The sequence below is a fragment of the Benincasa hispida genome, chromosome 9, assembly GCF_009727055.1.
Source record: "Benincasa hispida cultivar B227 chromosome 9, ASM972705v1, whole genome shotgun sequence".
In the NCBI taxonomy this organism is placed as follows: domain Eukaryota; kingdom Viridiplantae; phylum Streptophyta; class Magnoliopsida; order Cucurbitales; family Cucurbitaceae; genus Benincasa; species Benincasa hispida.
The window spans coordinates 80,529,908-80,541,719 of NC_052357.1; the positions used below are offsets into that span (position 1 = coordinate 80,529,908).

The 11,812-nt window shown below is 33.6% G+C and overlaps 1 long non-coding RNA gene across 1 annotated transcript; it reads right to left on the reverse strand.

Annotated features, from left to right (window-relative positions):
- Positions 1–2,011: 2,011 nt before the first annotated feature.
- LOC120085462 lies at positions 2,012–4,520 on the reverse strand. Its single transcript, XR_005483949.1, has 5 exons — positions 4,426–4,520; positions 3,966–4,041; positions 3,765–3,865; positions 3,636–3,686; positions 2,012–2,764 (listed from the first exon to the last, which is right to left on the reverse strand). It is a non-coding gene; the product is annotated as an uncharacterized LOC120085462 (long non-coding RNA).
- Between the last annotated feature and the right edge of the window lie 7,292 nt (positions 4,521–11,812).

Consider the following 11,812-nt stretch of genomic DNA (forward strand, 5'->3'; position numbering starts at 1 on the left):
ATTAAGGTTAAGTTACCTAGGTCATCGCTTTGAAATAGTCAGTCTTAAACAGTAAACAGCGTTATAAAGTAAGATTGACTCATTTCGTGGTCCAATCTTGTACAAATTCTTTTGCATAAAGATACCCCCACTCCCCATGTCCAACATGAACGAATTAGGATCACTTCGTTTGTAGCAATTTTCAACTTCTTGTAACAACTACAGAATAGGCCGTATCCAATAGTGATACCATAATAAGGTACCCAACCTTATCCATGTACCATAGATCATTTTGACTATTTAATCGAACATGATCTACCTTTATGTCTCCACATAAAGTTCAAGTACTTATCCAATAGTCAATGGACTTTTAGGTTTATTGGATTTCTATTCAAGCAATAGATCTATTCAATAATACTTTTATTGAATTTTCAGAATAAGCTCCATTGTTTACATACCACGAGTTTTAGGACATAAAACCCAACATTTATCACTTTCATCAACTTTGAATCTTTTAGATGTGATGAGATTATCGAATTTCTGATGTCATTGCTTATGAGCTTGTTTCAGGCCTTAAAGAGATTTATCTAACTTACAAACCGTGTTCTCATGACCATGGACTACGAAGCCTCAGGCTGTTCCATGTATATCTCTTCTTCAAATTCACCGTTCATGAATGTAGTCTTTACATCTATCTGATGAACTACAAGGTTGTTTAGGGCAGCTAGAGAAAACAACACACAAATTAAAGTGATCCTAGTCACAGGGGAGAATATGTCAAAGAAATCTATATTTTATCTTTGTTTGAAACTCTTAGCTACAAGTCTGGCTTTAAACTTGTCAACTGTTCTATCAAGTTTGAGTTTCTTCCTCAGGATCCATTTGTATCCTATTACTTTCTAACTAGAGGGCAGGTCTACCAAATGTCAGGTCCTATTTGACTCAAGAAAGTCTATTTCATCTTTTATAGCTTACTTCCATAAATAGGAATCTACTGAGGATAGGACATCTTTTTGGTTCTTAGAATCTTCTTCTATGTTGAAGGTTGGGAAATCATCCCTAAAGTTCTTGACAGTACGAGTTCTTTTGCTTCTACTAGGCTCTGGGTATGCTTCCTCATTTGGAGTTTGAATTTTAATTGAAGGTAAACTACTAGAACTCGAGTCCCCACTATATCTTGATTTAAAGAAAAATTTATCCTCAAAGAAGGCAGTGTCATTGGATTCTATAATCACTTGATTTGTTAGGTCATATAACCTATAGGCTTTACTATTTATTGCGTATCCTATGAAGACATATTCGTAGGCTCTACTAGCAAGCTTCCTTATTCTTAAGAACTTCGTAGGATGACGTTATGTTTTTAGACTTTGGTATTCTATTAAGCAAGCACACGGTAAGGATAATTTCACATTTTCCAAATTAAATAAAATCTCAACTACAAGTTCAGATAGAGTTCTATTTTTCCCTTCAGCTTTTCCATTCATTTCAGAAGAATAAGGTGTCATCTTTTCATAAATTGTTCCATGTGAATTATAGAAATTATTAAAAACATCTTACTCGTATTCAGTTCCTCTGTCACTACGAAGTCTTTTAACTTTTCTATTAAACTGGTTTTCTATTTCAATCACATCAAAAGCATCACTTTTATTCTTCGACAAATATACAAAAGTAAAGTCAGAGCAGTCAGCTATAAACGTGATAAAATATCTTTTACTATTCCTAGTCAAGACACCATTAAATTCACATAAGTCAGAATGAATTAAATCTCGAGGCTTAAATTCCCTAAATACAGATTTATGCGGAGTTTTAGTTATTTTAGCCTGATTACAATATTCGAATTGATCAAAGTCATTCATGGATAGTTTAAGAATTATTTCCAGCCTATTCATGTTGCTAATTATCCGTTTATTAACATGACAAAGCCTAACATGCCAAATATAAAAAAAAACACAGCATATAAACAGAAGACTTAGTTTTATTCATGTCAAGATTAAGCTTAAACATTCCATCAATTGCATAACCCTTTCCCACGAATACGCTCCTTTTTTGTAAGAATATACAAGTCGGCCCCAATGTTCTGAGTAAAGACTGCCTTGTTGAGGAGATAGCCCGAGACCGGATTCTTCCTTACCTCTAGAGTGTGCAGAATTTCCTTTAGAATGCGAGTCTTTGCAGAGGTAAACTTTAGTTTCACCTCGCCGATTCCAACAATTTTTGTTGAGTGATGATCCCCCAACAATATATTTTTATCCTTAGTTTCAGAATAAGACTTGAATAAACTAGAATCATGACAGACATGGTGCGTAACATCAGTGTCTATCCACTACCTCTCAGAGCTACTGATCACATTTACTTTTGTGATCATGTGTCACACCTCTACCCAGATTACCCTTTTAACCTAAAAAGGCATGTGACGACAACAGTTATCGACCCTCTTGTTGGCACTTACTGCATAACTTACATTTAAAACCTGCTTTAGAACTCTGATATGCATTTATGACTTGATAACAACAATATTTACAACCTCAGTGCTTAACATACTAAACGTACTAAATAGATTGACAAAACTTAACATTTTTACATCAACAGGGTTCCATAGCTACTATTCACATTCACAACTATATACACTATAAAATCCAGTGAGCCTATGACACTAAGTTTAGTCCTTATACGTGCAAAACATGTGTACTAGTATTTACAGAATAAACACCTAGTCTTCCTTTAGCTTTGAGTCTTTAAGTGGCAGAGCAGCAACAAAATTAACTTCTGGGGAATTGACCGCTACCTGGAGAGGGAAAAACATTTAAAAACAGGGTGAGCTACTAGCCCAGTGAGTGACTTAATAAAAACATAAATCTCATGCTTAAACTGAACGCTATAAAATTGAATATTGAAACTAAAAACTTGCCAAGCAAATGTGTACATAAAACTTTTAAAACTATTGTATCTGAAAACATAGTTGAACTGATTCCCAGTTGAGAGAGAACCCTTTTGCTCGATCTCTCAAACATAAGCCTAGGTTGGGGTGAGAACCCTTTTGTTTAATACCTTTCAACCAATGTTGGGAAAGAATCCTCGTGGTTCAATCCTACTGAACTGATTAACTGTCATACGTGCACATAGAGCAAACTGGATCCTGACGTCAAGGATCATAACTGAAGCAGGATACCACTGCTTATTACTGAACTAAGTGAATTATTCTGATACCTTCTCTAAGTACTTCAGTATCAAAATTATAACATAACTGAAACCAGGTAGTACAGCTTAGCTACCTTCTCCTTGTACTTCAGTATTGAGCTAAAAACACCTTATAGGAAAACATTTTCATAAAACAAGCTTGAAAACTTGATCTCATAAAACATAGTTTCATAAGAATATCATTTGCTAACGCATGCTCAACAACATTAAGAGAAAATATGTTTTAAACCATAATACAAATACTTGTAACTTAAACATGTCATAGAATCTTCTTTTGAGAACTACCATGGTTCAACCATTGTACCAAAGCATATTTCATAAACTTTGTAACTAGTATGCGTTTATAAACTTTAGAAAAATGCATTGCTTGGAACTTCTTGTAAAATAACTAGCATAAAAGTAACTGTCAATAAAGCATGGATTTTTAAAACATTTATAAATCATTTATAGTCACTCACTACTTGTCTGGGCTCTTAATAGTTTGTAGGCTTCTCCTAGCTCCTCTTGGCCTGAAACAACATAATTCCTTGTTAGATTCCTTAGAATTCCCATCAAGATGTTTCAAACAGTTTTTTTACTAGCAAGACCTTCATCAACGAGATCATCACTAGCAATATTACTACTAGCGAGATCAACACTAGCGAGACCATAACCAGCGAGAACCATCCTCATGAGCAAGACTACCCTCCTAAGCAAGACTTTCATAATTAGCGAGACTTATCATCATTAGTGAAACTTAGCATAAAATTTAGCGAGACTAGGCAAAAAATCAGCGAGACTCGACTGACCAGCGAGAATTACATGATACCCGTCTCGCTCTCGCTCCCTGGGTGAGCTGCTAGCTTGATCTTCCCAAACAGCTGCCTGCTTATGCAACAAATTCCCGATTCGACTTCAAAAATTTATAACTCGAAATACATAACTCATTTCAAGAAACTTCCTTCTACAAACTTGTTTAGAATCGAATTAGCAACATTATTTTTTTGTATACTCAAAATAAATAAAAAATTTCATTAAATAAATAACTCCAGTTCCTTCGAAAATGGTAAGATCCTTAAAATTTCAACTTAAAACTACTTGTGATTTGATCTGGAGTTTCAAATCTTCATCATTGGCCCCAATTCAAGCAGTTGTTTGATGTTCAACAATTTCCAATTTAAACTTCAAAAACATATAACTCGAATTCCATACGTCATATTAAGAAATTTTCTTCTACAAAGTTGTTTGGAATTGAGTTACAAATCTTACCTCAAATTTCCAGCTCAAAACTCTTCGTGGTTCATCCTGAAGCTTCAATGTTTCACTGATGGCCCAGATTCACCCGAGAAACGGACCCTTCGTCCTTATCTTGCTCCTCTGGCCTTATTCCGTCGAGTTTTTCCTCCAGCAATCGGCCATAGAAAGTAGACACACAGAGCTTTCGTAAGCCACCGGAATTACATGAATAGCCCGAGTAGTTTGTCCAAACCGACCCAATGAATTCGGCCTTCCTGCTTATACCACCACCCAAAATCCTGCATGAACCCTCATTGTGCCACTTTGCCCACTATTGGTGATGAAGGGCTAGGATTTAGCAAATTTTCTTTTCCTAACTCCACTTACAATATTACTTCATCACTACACCTCATTGGATGGCATGGCCACATCCATATGCTTATTATGCATTCCATCATCAAACATGACCATCCCACATTCGGCCAGCCCACCTCATGTTTGGCTTACTACCCAATTGCACACTACCACCCACACATTTCTCCATCTCCAAGCCCTTTGTGCGTGAGCTCCTTCCTTAGCCAACACTTAGCCGAATTTCGCCCTACTTTTACACTTAGCTACCCAAGAGTTTATTTCTTCTTGCTTCCATCTTCTATCCTTCCTAAGACATGACTTTATTTAACTCATTAGAAGCCATCACATTACTTATACTTACTTAAGGTAATTAGGATTCGAGTTTTACATCATAGCTATTAATAATTCTTCTGTTAGGTTCGCCTGCTCAATAGGACGATGTCTGTTCCTACAATTCTTGGCCATATGTCCAAGTTCGTTGCAGTTATAGCAAAGAAATTGCATCGTTTCTCCTGAAGGGGGTCTCTACTTCTTTTGTTTCTTTTGGTTGTTGGAGCCCCTATTCTGACATTTCCTCTTAGTTCCCTTTGACTTTGGTTCAGGCTTTATCATTGCAGAGGCGAACTTTCCTGTTAGGATGTTTACTTCCTCCTCTGGTCTTGCTTGCAGGCTTCCTCCTCGGTCCTTAGGTATGTTATCAGCCTTTCCAAAAAGAGTTCCTAGATCTTGTGCCTTAGGGTATTTTTAAAATCCTTCCACAAAAGGGGTAACTTGTCAATAATAATAGCAATTTAAAAGTGCACATTAAGAGACATACATTCACTTATTATCTCACGAGCTATTTTCTGCAGTTCATAGGATTGGGCCTCCACAGATTTTTCGTCCGTCATTTGGAACTTCAGGTAACAGCTTAATGCATATTTTTTCAAACTGACCTCCTTGGTATCGTTTTTTTTTTTTTTTTGTAGGGCATCCCAGACTTCTTTTGCTGTCTTCATTATACTGTAGTAGTCATAGAGATCATCAGTTAGACCATTTAAAATAAAGTTTTTGTAGAAAAAATCATTTTCTTCCCAAATAGTTGCTTCTTTGATTTATTCTTCGGTAGGATCTTTTTTTGGGACAACTAGCTTGTCTGTGGTGCAGGCATGAGCAACCTTCTTGACGGTGAGGAAGAACATCTTCTACTTTTAACATTTGAAGTGCGCCCCTTCGAAATAGAAAAGGCAGTTGAGATCAGAGGACATGAAACTGGTTTGTGTTGACAGGGCCATCATGAACTGTGGCAGATGAAGAACATCTTAAAAAGAGCGAGATCCACGACTCAGCTAGCTTTCACCGTTTGTTTGTTTTGCAGGTTTCATTTTTCGATGACTGTCGTTCGAGCTAATCAATTGTTGTCCTTTTCTTTCCGTCAAAGGATCTGTTTCCAAGAGTCGCTTCCAACAATTTTAAGATATGTGTTTGTGGAATATTGTTCGAAACGGATCCCTCAGCAGACAGAAAAGGACAACAATTGATCGGCTCGAACGACAGTCGTTGGAAAACGAAACCTGTAAAACAAACAAAGGGTGAAAAGTTGGCTAGGTCGCGGATCTCACTCTCTTTTAAGATGTTTTGCGGCTATGCCCTTTGTGCAAACAGGGAATAAAAGCACACTATCCCCAAGNGTTGGCTAGGTCGCGGATCTCACTCTCTTTTAAGATGTTTTGCGGCTATGCCCTTTGTGCAAACAGGGAATAAAAGCACACTATCCCCAAGATTATTTATGGAAAAAAAAAAAAAAAAACCCAAAAAAAACCCAAAAAAAATTGTCTAGATCGAAACTGCACCGAAATCGACCGAAATTCTAACACTCCTCTGAACTGATAATGCTCTAGGAATGTGAAGGGAAAGTAGTAGGAGGAAGAATGAAGTGAATGAATGTTGTAACTTCTTCGTCAAAGATCACTTCATTTTATAGGCAGAAAGCCTAATCGTAAATCTTGCACTGTGCAGAAGTGGAAGACGTGTGAACATCGGAAACGGAAGAATGTGGCGACCGACCATGTAAAGCGCGGACGATTATTCGCTCCATTTAAATAAATAATAAATAAAGAGACCATATGAAAAGAAAGAAAAAAAAATTATTTATCTTTTTATAAAAAAATAATTCCACATACCCATGTCGCACGTCACCGTACCTACATTTACCTTTTTTCTCACCTCTTCTAAAATATGGGTACCCTTGGGATCCAAACTCACAAGTAAAGATGGGGTATATGAGGAGGTATTCCAATGATAAAATAACAAAGGTGGGATTCCCTTTTTTCTTTTCACTAACAAAGGTTGTGAAAATCTAGACTTTTTTGCCCTAAATTTGAAACGTTGTGGCTTCGCCCTGGGGATGAAAATGGGGAGTGTGAGAAAGTGAATGGATAATGGTAGGATAGGTCCAGGGGCATGTAAAGAAGGATATAAGGATAAGAGAGTGATTGAATAGAAATGGTGGATCTCTGAGTTTCAAAGATGGAATGGGAAAGCTTTCAGATTGTCACAGTCTTGACCCGCACGCGCACTTTGTCATGCAGATATAACCAGAGTGGCCCTGGACCAGCCATATACTTCAGTAGTTGATGGGATTGCCAATTGGCACAATTTTCTTATAACAAAAAAGTATTATAGGATAATAGAAAATTAATAATATTAATAATATAAACTATAGTGCTCATACTCCACTCATGAATTGTACAAGATGCCTCTGCTCTACCAGGAACCTTCCAGTTAGCAATTTCCCAACGATTCAGATAACACCATTTCATTCTCCGTTTTTTCTTAATTTCCTGTGGGGATCGGAGAATTTGCGGGGATTAGGTTCTCCCCAGAATTTAATCTCCGTCCTCGTTTGGTCAACAGGAAAAAGTTATCCCTCTCCTTCCAAGGGCAGGTTCCCACAAGGTCTGGTCTCGCGGGTAAATGGACTTCTCCAATCTTCTGTAATTAACTAGGGTAAATTTATCAAATCACTGATCAAAACAATCGAAAATCCTCACATATTATTGTGCAAGTACGAAATCAGAGCACTAAATTGATATATTTATGAAGCTGGAGAAATTACCATGGTCTTAGAGGAGCAGGTAACAACATTAAGGCACCTCCGACCGTACATTGCAGTCGCCATTTTAATGTTCTTCTTTCCGTAGCGGCAAATGTTTAAATGTAAAACTCAATCTCGTAAACTATTGCAGAAGCAAGACTTTAGAACATTGCATCGGATTAAAATGGCTACATGAGATGGAACACTGATCGGCGGCTGATCGGAAAATTGGAGAGAATGCCATTGTTATTTTTGCAGTCCACTTCAATTCAGTATCGCGTTTATCGATGAAGATGCCCCATCCTTGGAAAGATAAGGAAAAAATCATCTGGGCCCTTTCCTTCGTAACAATTGTAAATGGGCCTGGACCTCAGATTTAGTTGGGCCAGATTTACTTCTAACGAATTGAAGCCCAAATTACCCGATTTGTTTGGGTAAGATCCAACGGGACATCGTTCATGGGAAATTGTGATAAGAAAAATAAAAACAAAAAACTAGTTTAAAAAACATCCATGGTCTCTAAACTTTCGTAAAAGTAATCATTTAGTTCCTAAACTTTATTTTATAATGATTTAGTCTCTGAACTTTAATTTATAAGGATTTAGTCTCTATATTTTTAATTTTATAATAATTTAGTCCTTCTATTTTTAAATTTGTAACAATTTAATCTCTAACGTAAAAAAATTTATCAAAATTAGATATCATTTTTAATTATTTTATATTGTAGACTTTGTATTTTATAAAAATATTGAGTCTCTAATTAATTTATTGGTTTATTTATTCAAGAAAACTCGCTAAATTTTAAAACCAATGGTTACAATAAAGATTAACTTGTTACAAATTTTAAAATACAATGATTAAATTGTCGCACGGTAAAGTTTGAGAACTAAATTATTAAAAAATTAAAAATTTAGAGATTAAATTATTACATATATGAAAGTTTAGGATTAAAAATTTTTTTTTTTAAAAAAAAAAAAAAACTGAAACTGAAATGAAAAACGACAAATAGATTGTAAAAGTGTGAAACGACAAAAAGTTTTATCTATAAACTGTACATGCACAGATACTTACCGTCATAATCCAACTACCCGTAAAAATCAGCCAAGTCCGATGGAATTTGCCTCATCGTTTCTTTGATTTATGGATTTTAAAATGAATTGGCTTTGTCTACGGAATGTGGCTGAAATCCGAATTCTATTTTATATTTTCATATTCATAGAGCTTAATAAAAATATGTTTTTGGTAGATAATTTGAAATCTATTTTTAAAAAACTACTTTTATGTTTTCATTATTTTTAGATTTAAAATTTTAAATTTTAAAATATAATATTATATTAAATAAAGATAAAAATATTTAAACATATAATATATCATGTTATAAACTCAATTCATGTTTTAAAAAAATATAATATATATTATATAATGTTACAAAATAATAATTATTTCATTAAACATAAATCATATAAAAAAAATTACATAATAATAATTTGGTTACTAAATATTAGTGAGTAATGACGATTAGTTTTATGATTTAAAAATATATAGTATCAAACACATTTTAAAAAAAAAAAAAATTAATTATAATTCAATTTCTAAATTTGCTATCCAACTCATATATGAAAACATGAAATATAATTCTATTTTCATTGAACCTCTTGTTTTCAAACTATCTACCAAATAGACCCAAATCTATTCAGGGTCAAATCTACTTGATTTTGTTTTGTTGTTTGTCTTGTAAAAAAAATTATTTAGCCCCTAATTTCTAGAATGCATATTTCGTCAAAAGAATAAATGTGTACCTCAAGGTTTACATTTATTTAGTTTCTAAACTTTCAATTTTGTTTCTCGTGAATACTTAACATGGGTCATAGTAGACAAATTAGTGAAGAAAGTGCACTTACTTGATATGGAACTATTATGCTCTATTTATACTGAATTATGTCATGTAGCGGTGGAGAAATTGTCGGAATTAACTCTTTCAAGTTTTCACTTTTCAAAACTAGCACGCTTTTTGAAAACTCGTTAAACTAGTTTTTCACAATCAATCTTGGACGAGATCGACTATCGAGATTTAGTTAAAAAAACAAAATATTTTTTCTAATTTATTGGTTGTTTTGGGTCATTTGGGTACATTTCGCAGATTACATCAAGATTCTACAATTTTTTCCAAATATTATGTAATTTTCCTAAATCTTATATTAAATCTTATATATTTTCAAATTTTCTTCAAATCTGGTCTTTTTTACCTAATATATATTGTATTTTTATTTATTTTTTAAAAAAATTTTAGGCCAATTTTTGTTTCCACGATTATACGAATTTCTAAATTCCAAACGAATTAATCGATTAGATTTTTCAGACTATTATTGCATTTTTATTTTTAAATTTTGAGAAAAATTAAAAAAAAATTTAAAAAAAAAGATAAAATATGAAAAATATATAAAATATCAATATTAATTGTTTGAGAATTCACTAATTTCGGTATTAATCTATTCAAAATTAATATCGAGATTTTTTTAAAATTTAATATTTCCCTAACTTTAAAAATCAAAATGCAATCCGTTGGAAAAAAAAGAAAACATATTTGAAATAAGATTTGAAAAAAAAAATCAAATATATAAAATTTGTTATAAAATTTGGAAAGATTAAATAATATTTAAAAAAAATAATAGAATATCTGTGTAGTCTAAAATGCACGGAGAATGGCCCTAAACAATCTATAACAATTGGATTGAAAAATAAAAAAATAAAAAGGTAAAATTTGTAACTAAATCTTGGTGGTCGATCTCATCCGAAATGTAGTGAGAAAAACTAGTTGAACGAGTTTTAGAAAAAAGTGATGGTTTTATAAAATGAAAACTATTTGTGACCATTTTCATATTGTGGCAGCATATAGGAGCCTAATATGAACAAACTCCAAGAATGGGACAAAGTTGGCTGGGCCAGCCAATTGGGCCAATTGTTCTGTCCTATCTTTCTCTGACATTTGTCCAAAGGAAATGGACGTGTTGGCTTCAGACTCGGACTCTAGAGTTGAGGGTGACCAATTGGTTTGAGCGGCCCAATTGGTTTGCCCTTGCCTCAAGACCTAAGAACTCAATTGATGAGACAACCTGGTTGATTTTAACCTTGTGTCTGATTTATTCTCACCCTTAGAAGTTACCTAACATAAACCAAACTAGTTATTTTCACATTGTTTTGTTTAAAGAAAAGCTAATATTTAATAGGGAAGTGTTTAATTGCGCCAAGCAAATTATATTACGCAATAAACAACTCATGAATCATTCAACATAAATAATTAATAATAGGGATGGGTTTTAGTGGGGAAAGGAAAAACTAGAGGGATTTAAAATAAACAGTGGGTAATTGAAGGAGGGTTTTTGTTGGTTAGTGATTAATTTTAAAAAAACATAATATTAGATTTGTAAGCAAAAAAGGAGGAGGGACGTGAGTGCAAAAATGTGACACCAGAAAACCCAAAAATATGTCCCACTTGTTTTATAAAATCCAAATGCAATAATCTGATACTTACTTTATTTATTATTAATAACTCAAAAACACACACAGACAAAATACCTTAAACTCATCACATGCATTTCAATAACCTTTCCGAATATGAAGAGTCCCTCCTTCTTTGCTTGTCGCTTTCTCCTCGCTCCCAAATTTCATTCCCTGTTTTCTTCAATTACTTTAATTTTAATTATTCATTTCAAAGTATTCATATTATTGCCTATATTTTAATGTATTATGATTTGACGGGGATTGTATTTGGTTATTTGAATTAATGTGAAAAATAAATATATTTGTTTATGGTCCCGTAATTGAAGAGCAAGCAATTTCGAAGGAGTAAATAATAAATAGTACACAAATTTCCATGTCTTTTACTGGTGTGAATACGACAAATCTCCATCCCAATAAAAATTAAAATCGTTTACGTAAAGTCACGACTTTACACTACACACAATTTAATCCAAAAATAAAAATGAAAAT